The sequence below is a fragment of the Poecilia reticulata genome, linkage group LG11, assembly GCF_000633615.1.
Source record: "Poecilia reticulata strain Guanapo linkage group LG11, Guppy_female_1.0+MT, whole genome shotgun sequence".
Lineage (NCBI taxonomy): Eukaryota > Metazoa > Chordata > Actinopteri > Cyprinodontiformes > Poeciliidae > Poecilia > Poecilia reticulata.
Window position 1 is genome coordinate 19,222,000 of NC_024341.1, and position 14,298 is coordinate 19,236,297.

Consider the following 14,298-nt stretch of genomic DNA (forward strand, 5'->3'; position numbering starts at 1 on the left):
GCATCCAGGCTCATGAGAATGTTAATTTCGTTACGAAGATTTTCCTGCTCTCCAGAGTTTTCATCCAGGATCCTCTGTGCCGTCTTTAAATCCGCCATAATCTCCTTGAGTTTTCTTTTCAGAGATATTTGAGAGGTTTCTAAAAGACGCCCCTCATCTCTGGTATTTTCATATTCGCGCTCCATATTATCAAGTTCTGCACGAACCGACTCATGTTCCGCACGGAGTTCTCTGTTTCGGCTGGCTGCCATATCATATTTTGCTTGCAGGTTTCTATCCCAGCAAGCAYTTGCACACGACTTGGATCGCTCKAGCTTACTACGAAGACATTCCACGATATGTTTTAATTCGCGGTTTTCTTTCTCCAGTCTGTCCAAGCCGTCATCAACAATTGTTTCTTGAAAAATGCTGGCAAGCTCGCCCATCACATCTTCGTCTCTACCTTCTTCTCTAGACATTGTTKTYRTTYGTTGCTCTAAAGTACAAGGATGTGAAATWGATTTTYGGTCTTCTGACATGTAGRTCAAATGAGTTGCTCTGTGGAACTTGGTATTAAAGGGTGATGTATCACAGTCATCAGTGATGTCATAGTGCATGAGTGACATCACTGGTTCATCAAAGCCWCTAAAAGCCTGTTGTGTGTGGGTGTGTGTAGGTGTGTATTCTGTATTTGATGCATTGTGGGAACCATTTTCCTGGCACACACTACATTGTGGGAACTCACTGCTCCTAAAGAAGAAATGCTCTGAGTGTACAGTAATTGCTGTATGTCTCCAAGTGAAAGCTGCTGTTCAGCAGACTCGTAAGCAGCATGAGTAATAGTCCTACAAGTTGCTCAAACTCCATAATAAAGCCTTAAGGTGATGTTGTGAAAGTTTCCCTCTAGGGAGGCCTGATGTGGTAATGGGGGCATGATGTCCTTCATAATGTTTGTTTACTCAATGTTTTTGTTTTTGTTTAACTAATGTATAGTCTTCCAATTCTGTAGCTTGTTTCCACATCATCCTGTCAAAAACTTCTTTCATTAAACGCCAACTCAATCTCAAGAAAATGTTTTGATTGCTGAAATGTCCTAGTCACGATTTCCTGTCACAGATCCAAGCATCATGGCACATGGTTGCAAATTACATTTTAAATGGATAAAATCAATAAGATTGTTAGCAGAACAGTAATCTGGAAAGGATGAGGTGCAATTCAGTTTAATTGAAAACACTTGATCTCAAAAGAAAATTAAAAGTTGTTGTAACTCAGATTTCTGTCCGAGTTGTTAGATGCTGGTTTTAGGGAGGAATGATCTCCTGTAGCAGACTGTATTACAGCGATCAGTAGCCTCTGACTGAAGATACTCTGTTGTAGTGAAGCAAAATAGTTCTTTTTTATTTTTATGAAGAATCTATCTTTGCACCATCGTCTCCAGAACAGAATCGGCCTTCTGTGTCGGGTTGTTGAACTTTAAGTCCCAACAGATGACAGTTTCAACAGCAGATCTGCAGCTTCTTGCTGCAAACCTTCATAGATCTTGGCTTCCTCCAGAAGTACAGTCCGCTCTSTCCCTTCTTGTTCAGTGTTGCAACTCCAGTCCAGCCTGTTGTGCAGGTGAACGCTGAGGTATTTGCACTCCTTCAACTCCTCCACTTTTTTCCCATGATGGAAATGGTGTTTGATGCAACATTTATGTAATGGTGCTTATCTGTTTCCGATGTCTCTTGACTTTTTGCTTATCTACCAAATCAAATGCTGCGATGTGCACCGTTTCTCAAACTGCACAGGATCCCAGTGTAAAGTGAGGCTCAACAGTGACACAAGGGGGTTAAAGCTCCAGATACATTCATTCAGCTACTGGTTGTTGCATCACATAATGCGGCTTGCAGGAGGAAGACTCATCATGGTTGGGATGAAATGCATCTCCTGGTGGCTGTACTTCAACGTCATCCTTCACATTCCACAGCAATAATYCTTTAGGCCTTAGAGAATTTGCTTCCAGGATGATTTCTTAGYTTTACTTCATAGTGCAAMGCATCAAACTTTACATTTAGTTTGGTATATAAATCTTGCTTCTGTCTAYKTTTAATCATTGAAATCAGTGCAATTTACTTTAGCGTATTTATCAGGAAGATGTGAATGTTTAATACATTTTTGAATCTTTAAAAAGTTGAGCTACAGGTGGTGTGTACGTTCAGTACAGTAAATTATGTTTGTATCCTAATGATCTCAAAATAATTCCTTTAAGAAAGTGATGTCTTATTTGTGTGCGTGATGAAACGGGGTTGATGAAACTGTGCTCTCCTCCTTGCATCTCGTTTGACAGGAGCAGTCATAACACCGACTTTCTTTCTATTTTTACTTCACTTCGTCAAACTCCAACTGGGAGCGTCTTTGATATTTGCCTCCAACTCAGACGCTGTCTATTTAATGTGTTTGTTGTTTCAGTTTTTTGTCTTTTTTTTTTTTTTTACGCGAGTGACAGCAGAAGAAGCTGAGCTTAGAACTGATGTGACACCACACAACTTTTTTCTTTCATCACTTGATCTTGTGAGCAGGTTATTGGTTTTACATATAGTCAGAACAAAGATCTTCACTTCCTTTTTTTTCGTGCATTTTAAGTGTTATAATATGGCCTCACTTACTGTGAATTTACTGAAGGGAAATTATATTTTAAGTTAGGTTTATAAATATAAAGGAATTGAGGTCATGGTTYGTTGACAGAACTGTATTGCAAAAGAAAAACAAAGAAAACCCTSGAAATTGGCTTTAAACAAAAACCTTGAATAAAAATGAGTTATTAAAATGAAATTGACTGGAAATATGTATTTTTAAAGCTAAATACACTCTAAAAAGAAAATGGTTGAACCAACTTAATTGAATTGCTTCTGTAGGTAAACTTAATTTATTAAGTTTAACCAATTCAATATATTATAATCATCCAACTCAATTAAATTTATTTTTAACAAATTTATTAAGTATGTTTAAGATAACAGATTTAAGTCAGTCTTACTCARATCATTTAGTTTACTTCAAAAATGGTAAACTTATATAGTGCTTTTCCATTCATTTTGACCACTGAAAGCACTTTACACTAGAGTCACATCCACACATTTATTTAGGGGCACATTGGCATGTGGCAGGAGGGAGCTGGAATTGAACAGTCAACCTTTCGATCTCAAGACGACTACTCTACCCACAGAGCCACGGGAATCTGTCCCTGTAAGCTTGAGTCATGGTGTCAGACGAGGGATACAAATGTGGTATTGAACTATTTATTATTTCAAGTAAAGTCAAAGTAAAAAGGTCATTTAAGGAAAAGATTTGTGTATTTAGATGACACTGTAAAAAGAGTATTTAAATTTAGTTTGGAACTACTTAAAAATTTGAGTTGACTTTCTGTAGAATTAAGTCAAATAKATTTTAAATGTTTATTAGAAGAAAATAAATGATTTGAGTTGAGAGTGACTTAAATTTGTCATGTTAAACCCCCTTATGAATTAAGTTATAAAAACTTGGCAAATTGAGTTGGAAGGACTTAATGATTTGAGTTGGATGATCATAATAAATTGAGTTGGTCAGACATAGGATACGAAACTGGCATTGATCTMAATTGTTTTAAGTAAAGTCAAAGTGAAAAGYTCCTTTAGGTTTAAAGATTTGTAAGTTTTGAGTTAAATGAACACAAAAAAGTAAGTTTTCATAGCAAAAGCAAAAGAATTAAAYGAAATTAATGTAAATAAGTCCATAAGATGAACTGCAGCCCAAAAACACTTTTTAGAGTGTAGRAAAATAATCAGATAATTACCTAAATAATCCTTTCAGTTTCATATCTCCACAACTCAAGAGGTGTGTGGGTTGTGAAAATAAAAGCTTTCCAAATTTTCTGGCTGACCCTCTTGGCTGCTGTACAACAGACACAACTTTCCAAATGTTGGTTTTATTGACAGTCGAGTTTCACTTTCTGTGCTGCCAAATAAAAACACTCAACGAAACCAAAATACCAAATGYTGCTTTGGTTCGTTTCCTCCTGCTTCTCCTCCTGTCCCGCCTCGCTGAGATGGAGAATCAGATGCCAACCAGCACCTCTTTCTGAGAGGCCAAGTATCAACAGACACCCCTAAAATTACTAATGAAATCAGTTTCACACCAACTCCTACGAGCTGCTTGARAAGCTTTTTCTTTTGGTAAAAGTTGGCGTTGATGTTTTGGGTAATTTTAAAAGAAACCTTGCATCATTAGAGTGATTAAAAATAATTCAAAGTAATTAAAAGTCAAGTATTGGTTGAATGTAGTGGTGGAATTGATAACAACCAGCTTTTAAGTTATTGAAACKGCCTCTTTGCTGGTTAGTGTGGATATTAAAAGCCAATCAGTTTTGACGTCACTCGAAGTCATTATGTGAAACGTCTCAGCGTTTCTCAAAATGAACTTTTTGTTGGAAAAGTCTATAAAGTTKTTGTTGGCATATAATMGTTCGAAAATAARCATAAGCAGTTATCAGCATCCATGTTTTTATGTTGAAACTTGGACGGAAGTTGCTCTTTAACTGATCATGAAATCTCTTTACTMTCTGCCTGACAACACTTGGCTACAAAAGTGTTAATGCAACACGACGGTTTTAAAAATAATTTATGTGCTGGCACTTCTGGGCTTCTACAGGAAAAAGAAACGCTGACATTGACGGATAACATGGAAATGATTTGGAGGCTCTGTGAGAATGCAGCTTTCTAACCGTTGGGGTTTAATGAAGCTGAACTTGTCATCTCGTATGTTTCCTCCTACTGGTTGAAAAGTTCTCTTTTTTTCAAGTGTTTACTAAGTTTGATCAGCTCTAGGTTTAAAACCTAAAATATTTTAACTTTGAAACGRTTTGAGATTTATGTTGGCTTTATTTTGTTTGTAAAATACAGAGGAGGTAAGAGGTTTTTTTAAGGTTTCTGTTGGCATTGGAGCCACATTAAACAAGTGGTAATTGGAACAAATCAAGTTTTTGTGAAAATGCACTTTGTAGTTCATTAAATCTTTACCACAACTCTGGAAAAAGATGGTGCCAAGCTCTTATCCTGTTCGTACAAACCAAAGATMTCGTCTCGTCGGTTAAATGTTGTTACATCCCTGAAATGAACCGATCTGGCAGCTTTGACCAGATGGACCGAATCCCAGGAAGAACATATGGCTGCTCTTCTAATTTAACCCTACAGTTTGCAGTAGGATMATTTTCACGGAGATTTTGAACAATTTCTCAATCTAACTTTTATGTTACAAAAGGCAAACTATTACTTTATGTCTCTATGTAATGGTGTACAGAATAAGAACATAATAAGACTGCATCAGCTCTTGATGCACTGCAGTGAGTTGAACAACATCACTGATAAAGTCGAATATGTCAATTTGTTTTTGACATAAAAATATGCTGGTTGACGACTTATAACCTCCTAAGGAGACTTCACTGCTGAAGGTCCCTAATGTATATAACAGAATTCATACCATAAGTGTAAACTTGATGTAGCTTTTAAAACTGAAACTTTAGTTTTACCAGAACATTCTGCATATTTAAAAGACAAACAGCAGCAGTTATAAATTAATAAAAATAAACCCACACTTTTAGTACTTTTGTAAACACTCTATAGACATTTTTTGGCTGGAGATTATTCTTCACCCCAAACATTTGAAGCATGTTGGGCCCCCTCTGCGTTTCCCAACTGTTCCTCTCCCCGATCAGGGATTAAGGGCAGGAGGGATTATCTGATCTTTGTCCTGGTGAAGGCCTGAGTCGCCCCAACGCACAGTGAATCACACACGCACACACACACACAGCAGAAATATGTTAAACCAGCAGCAATCTTGAAGTCAGAGTGGTGTAACATTCCAGTTGTCTTCTTTTCTTAGTGCAGAAAAGTCCAAACCCCAGGGTTGGCTCGAGTGTGCAGCACTGTGGAAATTGTGCCTGTAAACGGAAATGCTGCGGAAACAAAAACATGTCTCAGCACCTCGACATTAACCCAAGAGCTGATTTAGATGACTGGGCCCAGTATCCCCTACCTCGAGTTGCTTCTCTGCTGTCAAGTAGCTGAAAAACCTTCCTGTTAGTCTGACTCCAGGGAGCAGCCATGTGTAATCACACCGTTAACCCGACTGCAGCAGCATCCAGAATAAGGGCCATGCTTCCTTCTATGGTCACGTTAAAACACTTTATTAGTAAATCTGAATTAAACGGGTTACTAAAATGAAACTCGTTATGTTGCATATGGTGGACTTTAAATGCAAAAATAAGTTTTTGGTGTTTGTGTTTTATGTTTTTTTTTCCCCATTACAACATGCTTTACTAATTAGTAATAAATATGTTTCAATCAAAAAATGTAATATTTGGTCATGCGCTGTATATGGATAAGTTTTAGATTTTGCCTCAAATTGAGTTTGGACCAAACATTATGTTTTTCACTAATATTCCCGACTTCCCTCGGTCTGGATGAGGTCATGTGGTGATGATGATGGAATCTCCGTCTCAGATTGTTACTCTGACTTGTCTCCGTTTCCTCGACTTTAAATGGCTGAAAGGGTTAATCTTCTTGTCCGTGTGTGTGTGTGTGTGTGTGTGTGTGTGTGTGTGTGTGTGTTGGTGTGTGACCTTGACCAGTTGGCGGTGTTGGGGTGGGGCCTCACGTCTGTTTTAAGATTAAACACAATAAGATTCGACCTCCTCCTCCTCCTGCCTTGTTTCCCCCATGTTTCTAATCCCCCCCCTGTTGAAAAACGCTCTAATGCCCTCTGACCCCTCCCCACCAACGCCTGTGATGTACGACTCTGAATGTTTCCTGCACAGCTCTAATGTACGTCTGTTGACTCTGCTCTTTGTTGCTAATGGTTTTAAAATGGCCTCTTCAAGATTTATGTGGAATTTCTGTAATAGAAGCTGCTTTAGCTGAACTGGTACCAAGTTGTTGGGTTTCTTTATTTACAGGCCAGGCTTCATATCTTCACAGTAACTAGTCGGTTGGAAAATGATGCATTTTAGTGATTATTCAAAAAGCAAAAACGGAGTGTGGAAGATAAGATGCTTGTTTTTATGTAAACAAAATCACGCATGAATGATGAAAAACTTCCAGTGAAAATACCTGGAAGAGAAGGTTTGAGTGAGAAATGTCATTTAGCCATCAGTTTAACTTGCATTCAGTTGCAATTTAGACTCTATTGAAATATTTAATTCTAAACAAACGATGTGTGAACAGTTCAAAGTTTGGTTTTTGACTCTGAGCCGCCCAGAGCTCAAAATCTGTTATGGCTTATATGATATGGTTTTTATAAYGCATATCATATTTGAACATAACCAAAGATTGTTTTCAGTGTGCATAAGGAGAAATTTGGATAATTTTTATTTACAAATTCGCTTAGGATTTTATACTAAGGCTCAGCTGTAGTCAAACATACGGAGTTAATTTGCAAATATTAACAGTCTTATCTTACTTGCTTGTGTTGCCAGTTTTGTTAGCCTGAGCAGATTTGGTAAATCCCTCTGCTGTTCTGACTTGCATCTGGAGAACATTCAACTACTGTGAAATGTTTTCTAGATCTAGTTTCTAGGTTTTCTAGACCCTTGCACTAGACCAATCTGAGTATATCTCTAATGGATTCAAACAACAACTGCCTTCCTATGGTGTTTGTGCCAATGAACTTGTTGCTCCAGCTTTAATTGTAGTATCTTATTATTCACTTAAATGAATGGAAATGTCAGAATAAAGTTGGAAAACATTTTATCAAAAAGTGACCCATGTATGTTTTCACTCACTGTGACAACATCCAGGTTTTCCACGAGTCCAAACACTGAAGTAGATTTAGAAAATCTAGATGCTGATAGATTTTAAGTTGATAATCACACTTAAATAGTTCCAAAAACAAACTTATTAGCTTGTTTGACAGTTAGCTGTTTTTTATAGGCTGACAGAAACCGCTCCGTCCTGATCGAGATGTTTTTGTGTCTTTGTTAATCCCAACTTGCCCTTTTCTCACCCTGAAAGTTATCTTAGTCTGTGACCTTATTTCCCAAGCAGCTCAAAACAAGACAGTATATCATGTCTACCGTTTCTATGTCTGAGAAGGAGAAGAAAACACCATGGATATTTTGGATATTCTTCATTCGGTTGGTCATTTTATCTTGTTGTTGACCCACATTGGATAGTTTCATCTTTTTTTTTAATTTGGACAGTGTCCCAAATTTGAAAGAGCCACTGTTTCCTGTTTGACCCAGAAAACTAACACTAAGGAGAGTCTGACTGTGAAAGTGAGACACATGGGAGGAAGGCGAAGAAGAAAAATATCATTATTTGAAGGTGAAATTCAACATGGAGGGTCTAGTATGTTTCAGTGTTCTCATTTTGTCAAACAAGGGCAGAGAGGGCTCAGAGGAGATGTTCACACTTCTCTTTATGGGGGATTTTAACAGAATCGTTATAGCTTTTTTTATTCTTGCTGCTGGTTGGTTTAATTGTAAAACAGCCAATTGTGCATCGTTCGATATCATTTATGGAGCACATTTAAAAACGGCAGCTACACCAAAGTTCTCTACGGGCAAATTTAGCACGATATAAGAGTCTAATAAAAGAAAAAAGATGTATAAAATCAATAAATGAATAAGTAGAAATATTAAATAAAAAAAAGTAAAAAAATGGAAACCAGCATGTGCAAAATGCCTGTTGTAGAGACGGAGGATTTAAAGTTATTTTAAAGACATTGTAGTCCTGGTTTAACTTGAAACAGGAGATTGTTCCAGAGCTCAAGGGCCAGGAATGAAAATCCCCCATTAGGAATTTATAAAAGTAGCTGGTGTGACATTTCCAACACTTTGATGGGCATGTGACTGATTAATAGTTCGCTAAAATAATCCGATGCCAGTCCATGAAGACTCTTAAAACCATCCAAAGCAAAGAGGCTAACACCTGCATAAGGCGTTTATGTCTCTTGGCTTTCAGAAGGCAAGCGGCTGGATTTCGGAGAACTTGCAGGGAATGAATGACGGACTGATCCAAACAATGGATCACTTTCTCAATGTCGTGTCAGTTAATGTTACCTTTGATAGTAACGTTAACTGAGCTAATAAACACATCAGGATATCAGGAAATCAACAGAATAGAACTTAAAATGCATACGTACGTCACGTTTCCTCGTTTTTTTTTTATCTCTTTGGTATGAAGTCAGTTGAAAAGAGAGAGGACTCTAAAGTAGAGCCATGGGTCACTCTGAAGCTAATGGATGTATTCACCTAGATGGATTAGACGGGTTAATGTTTGACAAAACGGATCTAGAATTATTAGTTTCCTCTGTTTTACCAGACAAAACTCCAGATGAGATAAAAATAAAAAGTATGAGCCACTGCATCTAAATCAGAATTAAAACAATCGAATTACCAGAATACACAATGTATAAAAAGTGAAAAATGATGTTTTTATTAGAAATATCAGACCAGTACATGGAGTAAGAATTTCTCGTTTTGAATAGCGACTGTTAAGTGATGATGTGATTCTAGATCAGAGTTTTTGGTTTATTTTTTATTTTCCCTTTTTTAGTCCTGATGACCAAAAAAGTATGTTTAGTGTATAACGTAGCATCTTATAAATTTAGTCATTCATTTACTTGCATGAAATTTGCATAATTTGTCTTCAGTGCGACTGTCATAAAACTAATTTTCATGGTAATTGTTTCAACAACTTGAGCTTCATATCTGCTCAAATGCAGACCTGTATTTGCTGGTGCAGATTTTGCCGTGGTTGTAGCTGACACATTTTATTTCACTGTGGTTTTCTAAATACGCTCTGTGCTACTTTGCTGTGGGGGAGAAAAAGAAAAAGCTAAGCAACATGAAACGGGATTACATTTTAGGCTTTCTTGAGTATAAAGGCATCTTCCATTTATCTCACTTTAGGGTTTGAGATTTCAAAGTGGTCTCTGCCTGTCAGGAAACCGGCGGTATTCTCAGTCTTCCATATTTTTATAAGCGTATGATTGTGAGTACGTTTAAAAATCTTCCTTTCTCCAGGCAGCAGTGTGCTCAGAGATTCGAAGGAGCCATTTCAGATCAGATTCAGATATCAGTCAGGCTCCGGTTCCTCAAAGAGGGGAGTGAATATTTAAATCAAATGGAAATTAACCCAGAGATCTGCTGTGAGCTCAATCTGTTTAATCTGTCGCCTCGGACTGAATGGGGGGGGGGGAAAGAAGAAATGTTGAGATTTCTTTGAGTCACTGATGAGGTGGTCGACAGCCAGTGTGGGGTGAGCTGGGGTATTTACGGAGCCACGAGGAGCTCTAATCTACCAGAATGAATCTGATTATTATTTCTAAAAACATATCATAGAGAGGCTTACAGACTGCCTGCAGAGAGGGGAGCAGCAGCCAGACTTGCTCTTCAACTTGGCATGATATAAGAAGTGGTTAAGAGCCAAAGCACCAGAAATAACTTGACGCATACCATCAGAAGCACATGTTGGGAGTGAAAACTATAGTATGTGGGACTGTGAATCCAGCACCCTGCTACCACTTGATGGATATTTAGCTAAAAAAAAAAAGCATAACGGCTGATGCAGTATTGCTGAAAATTGAAGTAGATGGGTCAGTTTGTAAATCTGTTTCCGTCAGTTAAGGGTTAAAACCGATGCATAAATATCTGAGTGACGAGGTGCGACACAGGGGAGGGGACCGACTGGGGCTCTGGGCTCACTTTCACTCAAACTAAATCACCTGCTCAGGTTCTTGTGCACCTTCTCCTCCTCCCTCCCCCTAAAAAAAAACACATCCCTCTTCTCCCCCTGTCGCCCCTGCTGCTGCTGCTTTACCCCACGGCTGTGGTTCGAGCCATGCTCTAATTCAATCAGTGCGTTTTGTAGCCTCGGAGTGAGAGATTGCATGTTCATTAAAAAATCCTGATTAGTCCAGGAGACTGATTACTTTATGTAGCCATTAGTGTGTGCGTGTTGCTGCCCATTAGACTTCTACTTGAAGCCTCCCTCCTACCCTCTCATTTGTCTAATGGATGAAGACTTAAGCCCCCTTAAAACACAACGTGCACGCTCGCTGAATGTGCACAACGATCCATTAATTAGCTTAAGTGGCCCCTCTGGCGTCCTGTCCCCCTCCTCTCCCAATCAGCCCCTCCATTTTCCCCTCTATCCTCCTTCTTTGTTTTCCAGCCATCTTCCTGGAAAACAACAGCTCTGTCCATCAACCCCTCTTTCTGTCTGTGTGTTTTCTCCCCTGGCCATAAAGTCTCATTAAAAGTCAAGTGATTTATTTCCTTATGCAGGGCTCATACTGACTCTGTCAAAAAGTTTATGCTTCAGCGGCAGTTCGCCTCTCAGTCTCTGCTCCCTGAAAGGTTTCCAGGCAGAATATTTCCTGCCTAATTCCTAATATTTATCCCTTAAAGGCTCAATAGCAAGCGAGCAGGGGGTTTAGCTAAGCATTAGGAATCTCTACCTTTTCTTCTTCAAGTGTATTTGGGAGCTAGTTGATGATTGGCAGCAGCTTCATTTGAAGCAAAATTCAATAGCAAGAACCATAAGGGATTCTTCCTCCGGGGAATATTTTCTTTTATCGCCACTTCAGAAGACTGATTAGTCAGCTGGAATGTGGTTCACAGAGGCGGATCTCCATATGAGGGAGACGACTGGTTGGGGATGGCAATGAGGGTTTCTGGTCTGCATCAGAATCAAAACATCTGAATGTTAGTCAATCTTCCAAGGTCATCTTGAGCTTTAATCATTTTGTGACTTTTGGGAGCATGTTTGAAGTTCTACAACAAATTTTTGTTGGAAGTCGTTTTTTAACAGATTAGTCACAAGTGTAACATTTTTAAGACAACAAATCCCATCAAACTGACCTCAAGGACAATCAGGGAAATGGACCCCAGAAATCCTACAGCTCCATCTGAAACTGTTGAGGTCAAAGTTCGTGACGCCGCAGTTGGAAACAGACGATGCGTTTGATCTTGAATGTAGCAACGTTTTTTGGATATTCAGAAGCAGTTTTCCAAACCTTTGTCCTTTAAACAGTTGAGACCAAACTGGAGATGCTTGGCTTTTTCCACACAGTTCCTTCCTTATTTGGACAAAACCAAACCCAGCATATAAACACATTTTGTCTGAATATGGTGGTGAGATAATGATTTAGATTTTATAGGTGATCTGCGGTTATTGAGTTTGACATTGAAGCATCCTCCATTCAAAATTTTCTACAGACAACTTGCCATTGGAATGATAATCCCCGACTCATCTCCAGATTTACGTCAACGTGTCAGGAAGACGACGGTCAAACCTCAGTCGATGGGTATTAATGTGCCACCGGTGTGATCAGGACTAGTTCTGAACGTCCTGTTGATCAGCACAACATCAACCCAGCCTCAAGGTCAGCCGTGGTTATGTCAAAACAAAGCAAACTTTTATTGGCTTTAAGTGAAAAATCTGTAAAACATCACAAATGCATCCTGGTTGATCAGTCTTGTTGGACCTCTTCTTGTTTCCGTGTGTTTCTCAGTCTGTCACAGAAGTCGCTCCCATTTTGATGTGATCAGGCATATTCTTTTCTTGGAGGAGTTTCAAAAAAGTGTGTTCATGGCTCGTCATACAGCAATCTGGTCGGTACCATATTGTTTGCATTTCAGAGGAGAGACGGCTCCAAAACAAAACTAGATACGATATCGCTGACTGGGAGCGAAATTCAAGGTCCACTGAAAGTCACGGTTTCTAAGCAAAAACAGATAAGAGTGAATTCATTCCAATAGTTTAAACCAGCAATAGGGGAAAAAAAGATGTGGATACAGTTTTCAGATCATCGTCTTGCAAGAGAAGCATCTTACTTGTTTTAGAATCTTCAGAGAGGAAAATAAAAAAGCATCTTCACAGAATCAACAAATTCACAGGACATTTTGACTGTATTGACAGCAGTGCAATAGTTTTAATGAACACATCATTCTTTTGCAGATTTAATTAATACAGGCTGCAGTTTCTGCCCGTTTGTTGGCTCCAACCATCACAACTAGCTCTTTAATAATATATTTTTACTCAAAATGCTTAAATAATCAAGTGTCCATTGTTGTTCCGTAATGCATTTTTCTTACCTTCTTATAGTTGTGCTGTTCCAATTTTTACCATTTTGAAAGTTAATACCTAGGATTCTGGTGGTGCTCACCAGTTTCTGTGGAAAAAGATGAGAGTACAGGTTGGTGAAGCTGCAGAACAGATGATTTTGTACATAAAATAACCCTTTTCGGAAATGTAATTTAGGTTGCAGGACAGTAAATCTCAGGTTTTTCCCCAACCTTTGTGAGTGTTTCTGTACAAGCCTCTGATGGAAATGGACCTGCAACCATCAACATGATTATTCCAGATGCTTGCAATCTGAAAAAGTTGAGAACCGGTGCACCTTTCTGTGACTCGGGAAAAAAATGTGGAGGGTGGCAGCAACACGGAGACCAGATTACATGTTGTTTTCTGTGACTGTTCTTGGCTTGCCACTTTAGTCATGTTGGATGATTTTTATTTTTTTGTGTGAATTCCATCTTGCTGGATAATTATTTGATTTTTCCACTTTAAGAATTGTTCAGTTATCATTGCTTGGGACTTTTAGAAATATTACCACATGAGAAAGAAAAATCTCTTAAGTTCTCCTCATTTAGTCTTTATTTCTTAGTTGAGCTTCTCATGAAAAGCAGCTTTTTGTGGAATAAAAATTTATTTCCTTAATAGGGTACAGCATTTTAAGTTAAGACCACACACATTCATTCTCAATTTCTTGACGCCTATGTGTGTATTTAGACACATGCACACAAAACCCAGACGAGAAAAGACGGACAGCCTTTCATGCTTATTGCTACAAATGACGATTAATTCGATATAAGAAGTGTCGGCACAACTACAGCCTGTTTATTACATTGTGAAAAATACAAACATTGACCTTCGATTACACATTAAAATGTCATTTTGAGACTTCCGGGTGGCGCCATGTTGTAAAAGGCAGGAGAAAAGATTGCTCTACAGAACACGATTAAAACTAGCGTTTAAACAAGGTAAAAACGATAAAACATAAAGAAAATTCGCTCTTAAAGTAATATAGAACACTCATGGAAAATATGGTTAAGAAAGGAAAAAATACAGAAGAGAAAAGCGCAAAAGAGAAGAGTACCGGAATGGCGAAAGCACAGAGCCATGAAGCGGAGTACTCAGACCCGCCGAAAGAGGACCGTGATTCGGCCATACTTTTCGAGCTACGAGGGCTGCGAAGAGAACACGCGGAAGCGGTATCGGACAACAAGAAAGCACTAACTCG

General features: G+C 38.5%; 1 protein-coding gene across 5 annotated transcripts in view; it reads left to right on the plus strand.

Annotated features, from left to right (window-relative positions):
• The window catches only part of LOC103472534 (semaphorin-6D-like), a 183,477-nt gene that overhangs the window by 47,249 nt on the left and 121,930 nt on the right, over window positions 1-14,298 (plus strand). Inside the window, exon 3 of one of the 5 annotated variants that reach the window (XM_008422237.2) lies at window positions 12,212-12,378. The exons of the other annotated variants lie outside the window; for them this stretch is intronic. The gene's annotated coding sequence lies outside the window, so the exon portion shown is untranslated. The remainder of the gene's footprint in view (window positions 1-12,211; window positions 12,379-14,298) is intronic. 5 annotated transcript variants of the gene reach the window in all.